Source organism: Mesocricetus auratus, unplaced genomic scaffold (assembly GCF_017639785.1).
Source record: "Mesocricetus auratus isolate SY011 unplaced genomic scaffold, BCM_Maur_2.0 Super-Scaffold_2245, whole genome shotgun sequence".
NCBI classification, from domain to species: domain Eukaryota; kingdom Metazoa; phylum Chordata; class Mammalia; order Rodentia; family Cricetidae; genus Mesocricetus; species Mesocricetus auratus.
In genome coordinates this window covers 30,086,411-30,104,481 of record NW_024429180.1, presented here as the reverse complement: position 1 = coordinate 30,104,481, position 18,071 = coordinate 30,086,411, and the positions used below count along the sequence as shown (strand labels likewise).

Genomic DNA, 18,071 nt, shown 5'->3' with positions numbered 1-18,071 from the left:
TCCTAAATTAATTCAACTTATATATATTAAAAATGATTTGATTTCAAAATTTAAGTATAAGGATGTGATATTTTGGAAAAGGGATTATATTTGTGTCTCCCAGAAAATGAAAAGCTGTGAATTTCTTCCATTTTTCTGTGGTTTGCTGAAGCAGGACCGCCTGAAGCAGTGTCACCAGGCAGTAGAGGATCTAAACAGCTGGGATGATAAAGCTATACAGACTACAAAACAAGGTGTGGGCCAGGTGTCTATGCTTTGTCAGAATCCCAATGGTATAAACAGTGAAGACCCCCAACATTTGGGAATTTACTAAGCTGCCCCATTCTTGGACATGTGAAGCTGTGCCTAAAGATAAACCTTCCCCAGAACTCAGCCATCAAAGACTTGAAAACAATGGCCAGAAACAAACCAAAAAGTGCAAGAAATGGAAGAAAAAACAAAGCAAAAAATGCAAGAACTGGAAGAAAAAGCACACCAAAAATTCATAAAATGCAACAAATGGAAGAAAAGATAAACTGAAAAATGCAAGACACAATGCAAACAGTGCAAGGGTTGAAAACTGAAAAAGAGACAATAAAAAAAACAATCTGAAGAAAGACTGGAAATAGAAAAGCTGGGCATACAGTCAGGTACTACCGATACAAGCATTACCAACAGAATAAAAGAGATGGAAGAGAGAATATCAGGTGTTGAAGATACACTAGGAGAAAAGGATTCATCAACGAAAGAAAATCTTAAGTCGAACAAATCCTTAACACAAAACATCCAGGAAATAGTGGACACCATGAAGAGACCAAACCAAAGAGTAATAGGTATAGAAGGTGAAGAAAACCATCCCAAAGGGGCAGAAAACATATTCAACAAAATCATAGAAGAAAACTTTCCCAACCTTAAGAAAGACATGCCAATGAAGGTACAAGAAGCATACAGAACAACAAATAGAGTGGATCACAAAAAAGTCCCCTCACCATATAATAATAAAGTCCATAAATATACAGAATAAAGAAAGAATATTGAGAGCAGCTAAGGAAAAATGCCAAGTAACATAGAAAGGCAAACATATCAGAATTACACATGACTTCTTCATGGAAACTCTGAAAGCCCGAAGGTCGTGGATAGATGATATTTATTCTTTTTTTGGTGGGGGGTTTCAAGACAGGGTTTCTTTGTATTGTTTTGGAGGATCTCCTAGAACTCACTTTGTAGACCAGGATGGCCTCAAACTCACAGAGATCCGCCAGCCTCTGCCTCCCGAGTGCTGGGATTAAAGGCGTGTGCCACCAACGCCCTGCCCGTGGATAGGTATTCTACCAACACTAAGAGACCATGGATCCCAGCCCAGACTACTATACCCGGCAAAGCCCTCAATCACTATAGATGGAGAAAATAACATATTCCATGACAAAACTAGATTCAAGTAATACATATCCACTAAACCAGCACTTCAGAAAGTTTTGGAAGGAAAACTCCAACCCAAGGAAGTTAATTACAACCACAAAAACATAGGCATTAGAGAATCCCTCTCTACCAACAGCCAAAACAACAAAGGGGTGAAATTCCACACATAATTCCACCACCAACAACCATTCCAAATCAAAAAAGAATGAGCAATCAATGGTCATTAACAGCCCTCAACATTAATGGTTTTAACTCACCCATAAATACACACAGGCTAGCAGAATGGATTCGAAGACAGAACCCATCTTTCTGCTCCATTCCAGAAACACAACTCACCCTCAAAGTCAGACATTACCTGAGAGTTAAAGGCTGTGAAAAGGTTTTCCAACCAAATGGACCCAAGAAACAAGCAGGGAAGCAATCCTAATAACTAACAAATTGGACTTTAAAATAAAATCAATCAAAAGAGATGAAGGAGTTCATTACATACACATCACAGGCTAAATCCTCCAAGATGAAGTGTCTATCCTGAACATCTATGCCTCAAATACAAAGGCATCCACATTCTTAAAGAAACATTACTAAAACATGAATCACATATAAAGCCCAACATATTTATAGTAGAAGATTTCAACACACCACTCTCACCACTAGACAGGAATACCAGACAGAAACTCAACAAAGATGCAAAGGGTCTAATAGAAGTAACAGACATCTATAGAACATTTCATCCACATAAAAAAAATATACCTTCTTTTCATCACCATGTTGAACCTTCCAAAAATCGACTACATACTTGGCAAAATATCAAACCTCAGCATCCCCAAAAATTTGGAATAACTCCATGCATCTTATCAGACCACCATGTGTTAAAATGAGAATACAACAACAACACAAATTGCAGAAAACCTAAGACTAACGGAAATTGAATACTGCACAACTGCACCATTCCTGCGTCAAAGAAGAAATAATAAAAGAAATTAAAGACTTCCTAGAATTCAAAGAGAATGAAGACACAAGATACACAAACCTATGGGACACTTTGAAAGCAGTGCTATGGGGAATTTCATAGCACTAAGTGCCCACATGAAAAAAATGGAGAATAGTTATACTAGAGAATTAACAGCACAGCTGAAAGCTCTAGAAGACAAAGAAGAAAACTCCCCCAGGAGGAGTAGATGCTAGGAAATAATCAAATTGAGGGATGAAATCAATAATGTAGAAACTAGGAAAACAATACAAAGAATCAATGCAACGAAAAGTTGGTTCTTTGAGAAAATCAACAAGATAGACAAACCTTGGTCGATACTTACCAAACAGCAGAGGGTAAACATGCAAATTAAGAAAATCAGAAATGAAAAGGGTGACATAACAACGGACTCTGAGGAAATTCAGAAAATCATCAGGTCATATTTTGAAAACCTGTACTCCACAAAATTTGAAAATTTAAAGGAAATGGACGACTTCCTAGAGAGCAATTCTTGCCAGAATTAAATCAGGAACAGATAAGCAATTTAAACAGACCTATAACCACTATGGAAACAGAAGCAGTCATCAAAAGTCTCCAAACCAAAAAAAGCCCAGGTCCAGATGGCCTCAGTGCAGAATTCTACCAGAAATTCAAAGAACAACTTATACCAATTCTTCTCAAAATAGTCCACAAGATAGAAGCAGAAGGGTCATTGCCAATCTCTTTCTATGAGGCTTCAATAACCTTGATCCCCAAGCCACACAAAGACACAATTAAGAAAGAGAATTCAGAAGAATATCCCTCATGAATACTGATGCAATAATACTCAATAAAATACTGGCAAATCTGATCCAAGAACACATCCAAACAATCATTCACCACGATCAAGTAGGTTTCATCCCAGGGATTAAGGGATGGCTCAACATACAAAAATCCATCAATGTAATCCACCATATAAACAAGCTGAAAAACAAAAACCACATGATCATCTCACTAGATGCTGAAAAAGCCTTTGACAAAATCCAACACCCCTTCATGATAAAGGTCTTGGAGAGATCTGGGATAACAGGAACATACTTAAACATAATAAAAGCTATATGCAGTAAACCAACAGCCAACATCAAACTAAATGGACAGAAACTCAACGCAATTCCTCTAAAATCAGGAACAAGTCAAGGCTGTCCACTCTCTCCATACCTTTTCAACATTGGTACTTGAAGTTCTAGCTATTGCCATAGGACAACAAAAGGGGATCAAGGGGATACAAATTGGGAAGGAAGAGGTCAAACTTTCACTGTTTGCAGACTGATATGATAGTTTACATCAATGACCCAAAGAACTCTACCAGGGAACTCTTACAGCTGATTAACACCTTCAGCAAAGTGGCAGGCTACAAGATCAACTCAAAAAAATCAGTAGCCCTACTATATACAGACGATAAAATGTCTGAGAAAGAAATCATAGAAATATCACCCTTTACAATTGCCACAAACAACATAAAATACCTTGGGTAACGCTAACCAAACAAGTGAAAGACCTGTATCGCAAGAACTTTGAATCTTTAAAGAAAGAAATTAAAGAAGCCCTCAGAAAATGAAAAGATCTCCCATGCTCTTGGATAGGTAGGATCAATGTAGTAAAAATGGCAATCCTGCCAAAAGCAATCTTCAGATTCAATGCAATCCCCATTAAAATCCCGGCACAATTCTTCACAGACCTTGAAAGAACAATAATCAATTATGTATGGAAAAACAAAAGACCCAGGATAGCCAAAACAACCCTGTTCAACAAGGCAACGTCCGGAGGCATCTCCATCCCTGACCTCAAGCTCTATTATAGAGCTATAGTCCTGAAAACAGCTTGGTATTGGCACAAAAATAGACAGGTAGACCAATGGAATCGAATTGAAAACCCGGATATTAACCCACACACGTATGAACATCTGATCTTTGACAAAGAAGCTAAAAATATACAATGGAATAAAGAAAGCATCTTCAACAAATGGTGCTGGCATAACTGGAGGCTGGCATGTAGAAGAATGCGGAGCAATCCATGTTTATCGCCATGCACAAAACTTAAGCCCAAATGGATCAAAGACCTCAACATAAATCCAGCCACACTGAACCTCTTAGAATAGAAAGTGGGTGGTACCCTTGAACGAATTGTCACAGGAGACAACTTCCTGAACATAACACCAGTAGCACAGACAGTGAGATCAACAATTAATAAATGGGACCTGCTGAAACTGAGAAGCTTCTGTAAGGCAAAGGACACAGTCAGCAAGACAAAAAGGCAGCCCACAGAATGGGAAAAATATTCACTAATCCCACATCTGACAGAGGGTTGATCTCCAAAATTTACAAAGATCTCAAGAAGCAAGTCTCCAAAACACCAAAGGATCCAATTAAAAAGTGGGCTGCAGAACTAAATAGAGAATTTTCAATAGAGGAGTCTAAAATGGCTGAGAGGCACTTGAGAAAGTGCTCAACATCCTTAGCCATCCGGGAAATGCAAATCAAATCAACTCTGAGATACCATCTCACTCCTGTCAGAATGGCTAAAATCAAAAACACCAATGACAATTTATGCTGGAGAGGATGTGGTGAAATGGGGACACTCCTCCATTGCTGGTGGGAGTGCCAACTTGTTCAGCCACTTTGGAAATCAGTATGGAGATTCCTCAGAAAAATGGGAATAAACCTACCACAAGACCCAGCAACTCCACTCTTAGGCATATATCCAAAAGATGCCCATTCATACAACAAGGATGTCTGTTCCACTATGTTCATAGCAGCATTATTTGTAATAGCCAGAACTTGGAAGCAACTCTGATGCCCCTCAAATGAAGAGTGCATAGAGAAAATGTGGTACATTTACACAATGGAGTACTATTCAGCAGAAAAAAAATGGAATCCTGAGATTTGCAGGCAAATGGATGACACTAGAAGAAACCATCATGAGTGAGGTAACACAGTCACAAAAAGAGAAACATGGCATGTACTCTCTCATATATGGATTTTAGACATAGATCTGGGGAGTGCAACCCTACAATCCCATGGCCAGAGAGTGTGGGAAACAGAACCTTCATTCTGTGGCTGATGGAAGAAGAGGCAGACTCCCATGGCTAATTACTGAGCTGAACTCAAGAAAGCCAGTAACTGAGAGGGAGGACTGGTGACCAAGGGAATTAAGACTGGGCTGGTTTAACCCCCAGAGACAGCTGAACTGACAAGGGTTAACTCTTGAATCCCAGGCTGATGCCTGGGAATCCAGCATGGTACTGATCAAGACCCCACTCACTGAATGTGGGTGTCAGTGGGGAGGCCTAGGTAATCTATTGAGCCTTGGGGAGTAGATCAGTATTTATCCTGGGTACATAAATGGACTTTGGACTCCCATCCAATAATGTGAGATGCACTCTCACCTTGAACACTTGGGGGAGGGTGTAGGTCCTGCCCTGGATGAAATGACAGTCAATGGACACCCCCAAGGAGGGCCTCACCCTCCCTGGGGAAATGAAGGGATATTAGGTGGGTTGGGGGGAGGGCACTGGAGGATGGGAGGGAAAAGGAGAGGGAACTGGAACTGACTTGTGAAGCAACCTTGTGTCTAATTTAAATTTAAATTTAATAATAAATAATAATAAAATAAAAAATAAATAAATCCACGCTCAGACCTCAAGGTTTCAGGAAAAGACCGACAACAAAGTTCAGCCTGGGCACAGCCATTGCCCTAAGGTAAATAACAATCCAGTATACCACAAGGCTATAATAATCTCATACATGAAGGTCTGCCACCAATTTCCAGACTCCCCTTCTACCCCCAACACCCCATTTGCGGTTTCAGGCTTTAAAAATTAGCTGTAATTTCTGTTTGTGCTTCATTCCTTCCCAAGGCTCCTGAACCCAAATGGGCCGGCTTAGTTAAAATCCTCTTGTGTTTTGCAGCCAACTTCAGCTCCCTGGTGATCTTTCCGGCAGCTAGGGTCCTGAGAGGTAGACTGAAGGATCTTTCATTTTGGAGGCTCTTCTTGTATTTCCCTGTGCCCCCAGACTCCATGACCCCCGAGTTCAGAGGAATCTTCAAGAGTTCTCCAAGCCTTCAATTTTCTCTCTGCTTTTACTTTTAGTTCATTTGAGTGAGTTGTCAGGCCGCAATTGGGAAAGGATTTTGCTTTCTGAATCTTTTTATTACTGTCTCTAAATTCTGAAGTCAACATCAGTATCCCCAAGTAGTGGGGGAAATTTTTGGAGGAGGCAGTTCTACTGCCCCTCCAGTCTGTTTCTGCAGGCTGGCCCTCAGACTCTATCTCTGTTCTGCAACAGAGACCATTTTATGCTTCTCTGTTTTGTTCTTGCCTGTACATTGCTCGTTAGTCTCTGTCTCTATTTCCTTGACCCCCTGACTGGCAATATGGGACAGATACCTTCCTCCCATCTGACTTCCAATGGGTCTCTGACTGACTCATTCGAAGGATGTAAAACAGAGAATCTGGGACTGTAGTTAAAAATGTTGGAAAAAATTTTTTTCTTTTAGGAACACTGGCAGCCAAGGACACTATGCCCAGTTCTGCTTCCCTCCTCCCTTCCCTCCTAAACCAAATTCTTCACTGTGGTAACAGTCAAGGTCTCTTCTGCTGGCCAGCAGCTTCCCACCTTAACCCTTCTCTGTCCTGATTCTGCTTGGAAACCAAAAATGTTAAATTATGCCAGTCTATATACTGTGGGAAGCTTTGACTTTAAAAGAACCAACAAAGATACATTATGTTTGGAAAAAATTATGCTTTCGTTTCTACAAAAAAAGAAAAAAATGGATTTTAGTCATTTAAATAAATGGGTTATATTTACTCGTCATCATTTAAGATGTTTCATATTTTTACAGGGTTTTATTATGTTGATACAAGTTTAGACTTATTAAAACCACAGGAAGTACTTTGGTAAGAGATTTTATATTGACTGAGAAATGAAAGAAAATGTTGGGATTAAAATAATAAATAGGGAAAGGTAAAAGGAAATTTGCCTACTGAAGGTAATAGAGACAGATATAGATGGTCAAAGGAAGTTATTGAAAGTCAGAAGAAAGTTGTCACAGGTCAAGAAAGAGTTGTCAAAATCAAAGGGAAATGTGAACTTTGTTTGCTATGTTTTCTCATTCTTGAAAATACAAGTTAATAGCCATCTTTATGAATGGTGAATGTAGTCATGTTAAATAATAATATCATTATTTACAGGAACAAATCTTACTTAAACAATTGTATATGTTTTTTAAAGTTGAGCCCAAAACAAGTAACTGAAAACAAAGTTGTCTTTTCAGATTTACCTAGGCAACCCTCTAATACTTCAGAGATTTGTAGAATATGGCATTTAAAATGTTAATTTCAAAGCTTATAATATCTGACAAAGATTCTCAGATCCTGGCAGTGATTGGAAGTCTCCAAAGATTATGGGGCACCCTGGTTCATACACCTGGACTATGACTACACTGACAAAGGGGTAAGATGCCCCAACATATCACCTCCTGCCAGGACTCGGTCCAGACTGTGGACAAGCTATGGGACGTTGGAGAATTGATTGTACGACTTTTTGCCTAGACAAAATAAGGTCAGTCTTTTCCATGCCTCCCTTCCACAGAGAGCAATAAAAACCTCCTACCTTATGGTCCTATCAAAGAATGATGCTATTCTTTGGTACTTCTACCACCAACAATGTGGAGACTTGGGTATGGCTAAGTGTATGTGGACTGGTCCCTGTCATTATTATTAGTTTTAAAAGTAAATAGAATTTATCCTTCTCAGATCTCTGATAGTATTGATGGTTGGCCTAGCTATAACTTTGTTAGCTTGGCAAATGTCAGGCAGCCAGATCCTTCTATAAGGTTATGGCGATCTTGGTAGTTCATTTTATATATTAAGATCAAGCCTTGATATAGTTTCTAAATAAAACCCTGAGGATGTAAGTACATATAAGTTTCAAGGTCATAAAAATAATTTAAAATATAAAAATGATTTTAAACTGCTTTACCCTTCTATGATACAAAAGTTCAGAGGTTAACCTTTAATAAAGTTCTGATAAGCTGATAGGGCAGAGACTACCTGCTGTTCAATCACAAGCTCAAGAATTTGGATTTATTTTGGTTGTCATCTAAGTATAAACCTAAAGGGTTTCTCATCAGGGCAATGTTATCTTTGTCCAATCTATACCTGGCCCTCTCTGGACTGAGAAAAAATGTACAAACCTGTAGGTTTTGTAGAGACTTAAAGGTATGAGTGAGTCTATTATAGATACCCAGTGTCTGCTTTTTATGCAATGTGGATTTAAATACAGATTGGTAAGGTTAATTTATCTAAAACTTTTATACCGTCTTGTAAAATAAATTTCATATAGGCTTCAGAGGATCAAAAACCAGGAAGCTTGGATCCATTTCTCCCAGGTCAAAAGGACTCCAGATAAGTTTCCTACCTGTTTGTTCCTGAGGACGTTCCTGCCCTTCCTCATCACTAAAACCATGGGTCTAAGAGTTCTGATTGAGTACATAAATTTTAACTTCCGTTACTAGTTTAAACATGTCTGAACTGGTTTACACTTCTGGCAGACACATCCAAGCATCAGTTGCTGACTACAGCCTGCTGCAAAAGAGTGTGAGCTGATGTGGACCAGTCAAGCCAATGTGAACACTCCCCATATCTTCAACAGAGTCTTCCAGCCAGCTGCTTCTGATAAAGACCCCCTTGCCTAAATCGCCTTTTTGCTTTTGACTAGCATTTCAGCCTGCTTGGACCCCTGAAAACAATACCCAAAAGTCAGCAGGAAGTAGCACAGGAACCAATATGTCATCCCTTTTCCCTGGTTCAGATGCTAAGTCAAAAGAAAACTCCCTTACATAACTGACAAGATGACAGTAGAACTTGTACCCCAAACTTCCTCAGAGGGCTGTAAATTGTCCACTAGAACCCAATAATGTAAGAGCAAGGTAAACTGGAGAGGATGGAGTTACCTCCATCTTCAGAAAAAGTCACAGTGGTTCATCACTCTGTTGTGCATCCTGATGGACCCCTTGCTTATCCTTCTTCCTTTGTTCACTTTTAGACCTTGCATTATTTATCGCTTAGGTACATTTGTAAGAGAAAGGGTGAGTGCAGTTCAAGTTTCGATGTTTAGACATCAGTATAATGTTTTAGTTAAAATGAATGCTAGACATAAATTTCAGGATTGAAATTAGTAACTAGAAGAAGAGGGGAATGAAGAGTCCTCCAACAGTTGGAGAATTACTAAGCTTTCCAGTCCTTGGATGTGAGCAGCTGCACCTAAAGATAAACATTCCCAAGGTCTCAGCCCTCAAGGACTAGAAAACATTCCCCAGACCTCACAGTTCCAGGAACACACAGGTCACAAAGTTCAACCAGGGCATATCTGTTGCTGAAGATAAATAACAAGCCAGTCAGCCACAAGGCCACAAGAATCATGAAGGTCTGGCACCAATTACAAAACTCCCCTTGTACCCTGACCATTCTGTTTGTGGTTTCAGGCTTTAAAAACTCGTTGTTATTTCTGCTTGGGGTGCATGCATTCCAAAGGCTGCAGAACCCCAGCGGACTGGCTTAATAAATTCTCTCTTACATTTTCCAACGAACTTCAGCTCCCTGGTGTTCTTTGGGGTGAGGGTCCTGAGAGGAAGACTGAAGGGTCTTTCAGACAGCACCCCCATCAGCAGGAAGCAGTTTGGCATGAAACACACCAAGGCGGCTGGCACAAAGACTACACATTAAACCACTCCATACTCCAGGGAGGGTGAGACCCTCCATGGGGGAATATCCAGAGTCTGTCATTATGTTCAGGACAGGGCCAAGCCCTCTCCCAAGAGTTCAGGCTGAGAGGGCATAAGTGATTGTGGGATATGGGCTCAAAGTCCATTTGTATGCCAGGTATAAATACTGATCTACTACCCAAGGGTCCCATACATGGCCTAGGCTACCTCACTGACACCCACATTCAGGGGATCTGGATCAATAGATGCTGGCCTCCCAGGAATCAGACTGGAGTGCAAGAGCTCCAGCTTATTCAGTACTGTTGTTTCTATGGTTTAAACAGCCAAGTCTTGACCCCATTGCTCATCAGTCCTCCATCTCTGTTTGGGTTCCAAGAGTTCAGTTCAGTGGACAAAATATCTTCAGAGTTGATCAGTACAATGAGTTTCTTGGGGAAATTTACAGTCATTTCATAGTTAAAACACATCCACACACACACACATGCACACACACACATTTGTATGTACATACATACATATATATATATATATATGCAGAAGTGTCCTTTTTTATTTAAATTAGAAACAAAGTTGCATCACAGCCAAATCCCAGCTCCCTCTGAGTCTCCATATCCCCTGCCCCCCCCAGAACTCCCAGGACTAATTTCCATGTAGAATGACAAAAGCTAAAGAGGGATTTTAAAAGCAAAAGAACAGAGAGCAACATTTTTTCTCTGGTAGGCTCTGTTTTGCTAGAGAGAAGCAGACTCACATGGCTCCCTTGCTGGAGTCTTCCTGTCTTGGCATGGGGAGTGGGAGGAACTGCAAGTCTCTTTTAAGAGGGCCTGCTAACATTTGGATGGTGTGTAAGATCAGCTTCCAGTGGCAGTGACTATTAGAGCTAAAACTGCAAAATTGTATTTTTGAGACTTTGACAAGATTAAGCCTATCAATTCTAAAACATGCAGGACAATGTTTATGAGCTCCTAAAGCTAGCTGAGTTACTACTGACAGTTGATGTCTCCTGAGTGAGCATAAGTTAGTTACTATCTGGTACATGGGTGGTGATTTTGGATGTGTTCCTGGGTATGATCCTATACTCACACATCTATGTGCAACACTAATTGGACACTTTGTGTCTTTAAATCACAACAAATATGAACAAGATGTAGTGGAAAAATTATTTTTAAGACAATCTTATTTTATACAGCAATCTCAGTTCCCTCTGCCTCCAGACCCCCCCACTACCTCCATTATCTCCCCATCCCACCCCCAATCCATTAGGAAAGGAATCTGAGGCATTCCTTCCAAGGGGCCTCAAAGTCTGGAACATCATTTGGGACAGGACCAAGGCCCTCCCTCCCTGCCTCTAGGCTGAGCCCATAGGAAATGGGTTCCAAAAACACAGTTCATGCATAAACCATAAATCCTGGTTCCAAAGCCAGATGCCCCATAGACAGCCAAACTCCCCCAGCTGACACCCAGGTTCAAGGAACCTAATTTGGTCTCATGCAGGTTCCCCAGCTATTTTCCGAAGTCAGTGAACTCTCACTAGCTCAGATCAGGCTGTTATTGTGGGTTTCCCCCAGCAAAGTTTTGACCCCTTTCCTCTCCACTTCTGTCTCTACAAGTCGACTCAAGAGGTGTGGTCCAGTGCTTTTTGGTGGATCACTGCTTCCTGCATTTACTGGGCAAATGTTCTAGGATGGAATGTAAGATACTTATCAATCTCCTTACAAATGAAAGACATTTATGGTGCCCTGTCCATTATTGCTTAGATTCTCAGTTGGAGTGGTTTTGGTGGATTCCTGGGAATGTCTTTATGGTAGCAAGAACCTTTAACCCCATGACAAGGGTAGAAGTGACAGGGGAATCACTGAGTTTGATATCAGCCTATTCTAGAGCAAGTTCCAGGATGCCAGGGCTTCCCAGAGAAACCCTCTCTTGAGAAGACAAACAAACAAAAATTTAAATGAAGTAAACCAAATCAAAGAAGAGGTTTAGGAAACAGGAGGAGCTAACAGAGGGCCTGGGATAAGTTTGTGGGTATGTTAAAGGTATGGATATGAGATGACATGGGATGAATACATTGTTTGGATGCACAAACTCACCAAAGTAGGAAATGATGTATGTTGATTTAAAAACCAAAGCAAATATTTTTAGGAAAACCTCTCAAATATGTAAGATACTTTATAATCAGTATTCATTCACACACACACAAATTTGTATGCACACATCAGACAGTGGCTATTAGCAACACATAGGTATCAGCAACAGTGTAAAATGGATTGCACCCTGATGGTGGGGATTCCATAACGCATGTTTCAACATCAGAGCAGCTAAAGCATTGTATTGGGCAGATAGGGAACATCAAGTAAATATTGAGCCACGGAATTGCTGCCATCCCCGTGGTATCACTGAATGTGTTTCTGACCCATATGTTCCCTATAATATGGGAAGTAGAGGCAGAGGCTTGCTCAAAAATGGCTTTATTTATTCATTTTTATTGCTTAACAGTAGTATTTTAAAGGCTGGTGTGTTAGCTGGTCTTATGTCAACTTGGCATACAATTAGAATTAGCCAAAAGAAGAGAAAATAATTGAAAAATTTCTCCATAAGATCCAGCTGTAAGGCTTCTTAACTAGTGACTGATGAGGGAGGACACATCACATTGTGTATGGTTCCATCCCTGGGCTGATGGTCCTGAGTTCTATGAGAAGGCAGGTTGAGCAAGCCAGGAGGAGCAAGTCAATAAGCAATACCCCTCCATGGTCTCTGAACCAGCTCCTGCCCCCAGGTCCCTCCATTGATTGAGTTCCGGTCCTGACTACCTTTGATAATGAACAGTGATATGGAAGTGTAAGCCAAATAAACTATTTCCTCCCCCCCAAAAAAAACTACATAAATTTCTATGATATTCTTTATAAATTAATATATAGCTATATGTATTTAAAATATCTAAGAATATCTAGCAAATTTACAAGTGTCAATTTGAGTGTAAGATTTTCCTAGAACCAGCAATAATTTTCATGTGCTTCTGCTACCCATATATGAAAGCTAAAGGCAGAGTTTTAGCTTAACTTGGTTTTTCTGATGGTAGTAAATTTAATGTCACTGATTTTCTGCTCCAGTTTCCTTATATATTTGTTCCATAAGCAGAAAATACAGGAAACCAAAGGAAGGTGATTCTATTTTAGAACTATCTTTTAAGTCACCATATTGAAATTTACTTAATTTTAAGTGCTGTTCTCAAACTCTATTATTCAAAAGTCTCAGTAATTTGATAAGCCTATCTACTAGATATATCTAGTTATGATTCAGACAATATCATTTCAAGTATCATACATAAATGTAGCTCTCAAAAATAGCATAGAAAAGTAATTTACTCTTAACTAGTCTGATTTATTTCTTGTAATTTTTTTAGTTCCTCAAAAGGAATGCAAATTTATTTTGTGAAAATACACATAAAAACTATTGTTGCACAAAGATTAGTAAGAGAGAAATACATGTACTTATACACAAAAGTAATAATGTTTTTGAAATTATTTATCTAATAAGATATGCAATGTACTATTACATAAATAGTAATCCATAAAAATATTTTTATATAGTTTATAAAGAGTTGAAATAAAATTTTGTGAAATTCCTGAATGAAATGGCCATATCATGTCCAGAAGACATTAATTAACAACACCCATTCTGACCCTTATTTTCCTATCTGAACTAGAAAGAGCAGGGTCTGACGTAGACTTTCCCTTTCAAGCAAAAACTGCAAAATAACATTCTTGAGACTTTGACTTTCACAAGTTTAAGCCAATCAATACTCCAGCAGGGAGGACAGTGCTCATGAGGTCCAAAAGCTACCTGAATTACTGACAATTGATGTCTCGTGGGTGAGAATAAGTTAATATCAGGTACATGGGTGGTGATAAGCAGGCCAGTTGTATACCTCGGTTAGGGTGCTATACCCATGCACATATGAGCAACACTAATTGGACACTTTGGGTCTTTAAATCAGAACAAATATGAACCAGGTGTGGTTGCATGCACACTATTTTTAAAACAATCTTTTTTAAACAGCAAACTCTGTTCCCTCTGCCTCAAGATACCCACTACCACTAACTCCCCATCCCACAACAAATCCACTCTTCAGAGGGAGAGGCTTTGTAACATCATTGGGAACAGGATAAAGGCCCTCCCTCCCTGCATCCAGGCTGAGTTCCAAATACACAATTCATGCATTAGGGATAAATACTGGTTACAAAGCAAATATTTTTAGGAAAACCTCTCAAATATGTAAGATGCTTTATAAAAAGTACACACACATACACACACACACATGCCCAATTTGTATACACACATCAGTGATTTAGCAATGCATAGGTATCAGCAACAGTGTAAAATGCAATGCACCCTGATGGTGGGAATTCATACTATAAAACTTAGGGGTGGGGGGAGTGGGACCTAGGAAGAAGAGAGGGGGTGAAGAGGAAGAGAGTTGGTCATGGGGGAACAGGAAGTTGAAGGGGTGGGGGTAAAATAGGGGGAAGAGGGAATCATAGGATTGAAGACAGATCAGGCACCAGAGTGACCTCGAGTGATCTAAAGGGATGACACCAATTGGCAAGGTAAGCAATAGTGGAGAGACCACCTCGAATGCCCATTCCTGATAATGAACTTGATGTCTATAACCATCCGGGAGCCTTCATCCTGTGACTGATGGAAGCAGAGCAAACACAAAATTAATCACTGAACTGAACCCAAAGAACCCAGTGACAGAGAGAGAGGAGTGATGAGCAAATTGGCAAAGAATGGGCTGGCAAAACCAGCAGAGACAGCTGATCTGAACAGGGGAGTGCTCTTGGACCCCAAAGTGACAGTGGGGAGGCCAGCATGGGACTGATCTGGATCCCCCAAATTGAGTGTCAGCGTGAAGGCCTGGGTAACCTATGGGGCCCTGAGCTGTGGATCAGTGTCTATCCCTGGAATACAAATAGTCATCTTGTGCCCATAGCACAAAGAGGGATGCTCTCTAAGCCTGGACTCTTAGGGGAGTGCCTGGACCCTACCCAGAGTAAAATGACAGACTCTAGATATCCCCTAAGTGGAAGGATTTGGCAATAGTGTGGGAGGGTTGGGGAGAAGGGGAGTGCGGGAAGAGGGGAGGGAGAGGTAACTGGGATTGACATGTAAAACAAGCTATTTAAAATTAAAAAAAAAACTTATTCCATAAAGCATGTTTCAAAGTCAGAGCAGCTAAAGCATTTTATTGGACAGATAGGAAACTATCAAGTAAATATTGACCCATGGAATTGCTATTATTTTGACTTCTTTGGAATTCTAGGAAGTGATTTTGTTCATGTAGTTAAAGTGAAATGCTACATACAATTTTTTTCCAAGTAGAAGTACATTCTTTATTTCTCTAGATGTGTGTATACAGACATACTGTTAATTTAACATGTCCTAAGTTGTCTCTACGTTTCTTCTACTTGCATTTACAAGAAAGTTCATAAGCAAATACCTGAAGGAATACTACAATGGAACTCTCTTCAGTATCCTCAGCACTCCCTTCCCCCATGAGACCTTTATATCGATGCTGATCTTCTCCATGTTCTTCTGAAGACTGCGGCTTTTGTTAAGCTGAGGCAGGAATAGGCACGGGGTAATGCTTCAGGGCGCTTTTGAGTCTCATTGACTGTGCTGGCAAGAGAAGCATCTGTCTCCTCCCCGGCCATGTCGATCATCTAAATATATGGGACAGTTTTGTCTTCTACAGATTCAGGAAGTTTGACTGCATATCCATTATGAACTAATTCTTGCCCAATATCAAGTTCCTGCCCATTGCTGGTATCATATACATAGATTTCTGGCCAAGTTGACTTTCCAGTATGGACATCACCAGACAACTTGGCCATCAAATGCTTCCAGGCTCCACAGGCAGTGAGTCTTTCAAACTCATCAAGAGCTTCCTCTTCCCAATGTTCACCTGAGGCGGCAATCCGTGCCAGACTGCATTCTACTGCCAGCATAGGAAGGATCAGGAAGTCCCTCCTGAGAGCCCTCAGATCCTCCCCTGGGCACTTCCCATTGTCTCCAAAGTCAACAAAATTTAGGTCTAAGTTCCCATTTTCTAGGGTACCAAGAAACTTGGCTCCATGCCAGCAACCATCTATAGAGTAACTTGCTGCTACAATGTCTCCTACGTTCACAGTCAAGTCTTCAGGCAGACTATTTTCATAGTGCCCAGTCATCTCGATCATAAATTTTTTGTAATGGAAGCTGAGTCAATGAATTGGATCCAGAAGTGTGTAAAGAGAAGCGTTTTCTTTGCTAGCTGCTTTGATTTATCCCCCGCCAGCCGCCTGGGCTCTGCCGCATTGTAGTCCCCAAATAAACACACAAGACGCTGTATTAATTATGAAGCTGCTGGCCTTGCTTGTTTCTTACTGGCTTGCTCTGATTTAAGTAATTACCCCATAATTGTTAATCTAAGTATTTCTCTTATCGGAGAAATTTCCAGGCCCCCTACCTCAAGGCGTTACATCTCGAACACTCCTTGTGTTTCTCCTACCCAGAGTGCTTCTGGACTCCTAGTCCCTCCTATCTAGATTCTTATTGGCTCAACAGTGCTTTATTGACAAATGTACAGGACTTCCCCCATCAGAAGTGGTTAGGGTTTTCAGAAGCAGAAACGAAGAAGACGTTTAGGAACTCATCGGGATGGAAAATCAAGTCGGGAATGGCAACTTCAATCATGGATGTCTGTCTCTGGATAGTTGTGGACACCAGAATCTTGAAGGCCATCATCATTGGGTGTCTGCCGGGAACCTTCTTGTGGTGCTGCAGCAACCGTATCGCCATCACCTCTGCCGAGATGAATCTCCAGGGGTACGGCTGGGTCCATGCTCGAACTGCTACTCTTCCATAAGGCTGCTTCGCCAGCCACTCCTGGCTCTATGACTTCCTCTCTTCTAACACTGAGAGGCTGCTCTCCTGGAACTCTGGTTTCAGCCGAATGGACAATACTGTTTGGAAGATCTTCATCTTCTAACACTTTCTCCATAATCAGATGCTTAGCCGCTTCCACTTCCTTCTGTGTCCCCCAGATTTTTATGAGTCTTGACTGTAGTAACGTCCCCTCTGATTCTTTTTGGCACGTGATTTTGGCTCCAGAAGCCTTACCGATAGAATGAATCGTCTCGCCATCTCTCCCAATGATTCTGCCCACGGATCGCTGGGGGATACAGAGTTCCTCGGACACCAGGGTGTTCTCTGTCAGGATCTGGCGGATTGCTGCTTTGGCTTTGCACACCTTAACAGGTAGGCCGCTCAGCAGCAGCACCCGCTCATCACCCTCATCCTCGGAATCAAAGTCCAAGTCAATGCGAGCGCCTGTCTGTTTCCGCAGCCGTTTAATATTGGCTCCTTGCCGACCAATGATCAGCCCCACAGCCTCCTGGGGCACTCTCATTTCCATATGAACATCATCTTTTCCAACATGTGTCAATTGCTCTGCTCGGCTTTCCCTGTATCGGCGGTATAGAATATAGGCCACAGTTACACCTGCCGGTATTCCAAGGCCCAGGGCTATTTTATCCATAGTGGACAGGTTTGTCTGTAAAATTTGTTCAGTGGCCATTTACAGCTGTATCCTGAAACAAACAAAGAAGTATTTTGTCACTAACTTGTCTTGTTGGCAGAGACTCATGAGAATGTAGTGTTAACTGTTCCCCACAAAACACTGGTTATTTTTGTCCAGTATGTCACCAGTACAGGATTTGTAGGGTGATATTCATTTGAACAAACAGAAAAATGTAACTTCAGATATTGCAATTAAATTTGTGCTGAGTTTCTGGGATTGCTATCTTAAGGAATGTGTTAATGAACTCAAAGCAGGATTTCACTTCAATACTTATGAGGATTGAGCCAGGTGTGGAAACCCAGGATCATAAGCCCAGTA

At 40.8% G+C, this 18,071-nt stretch overlaps 1 pseudogene; it reads right to left on the bottom strand.

Annotated features, from left to right (window-relative positions):
* Positions 1 to 15,696: 15,696 nt before the first annotated feature.
* LOC121142756 lies at positions 15,697 to 17,750 on the bottom strand (annotated as a pseudogene).
* Between the last annotated feature and the right edge of the window lie 321 nt (positions 17,751 to 18,071).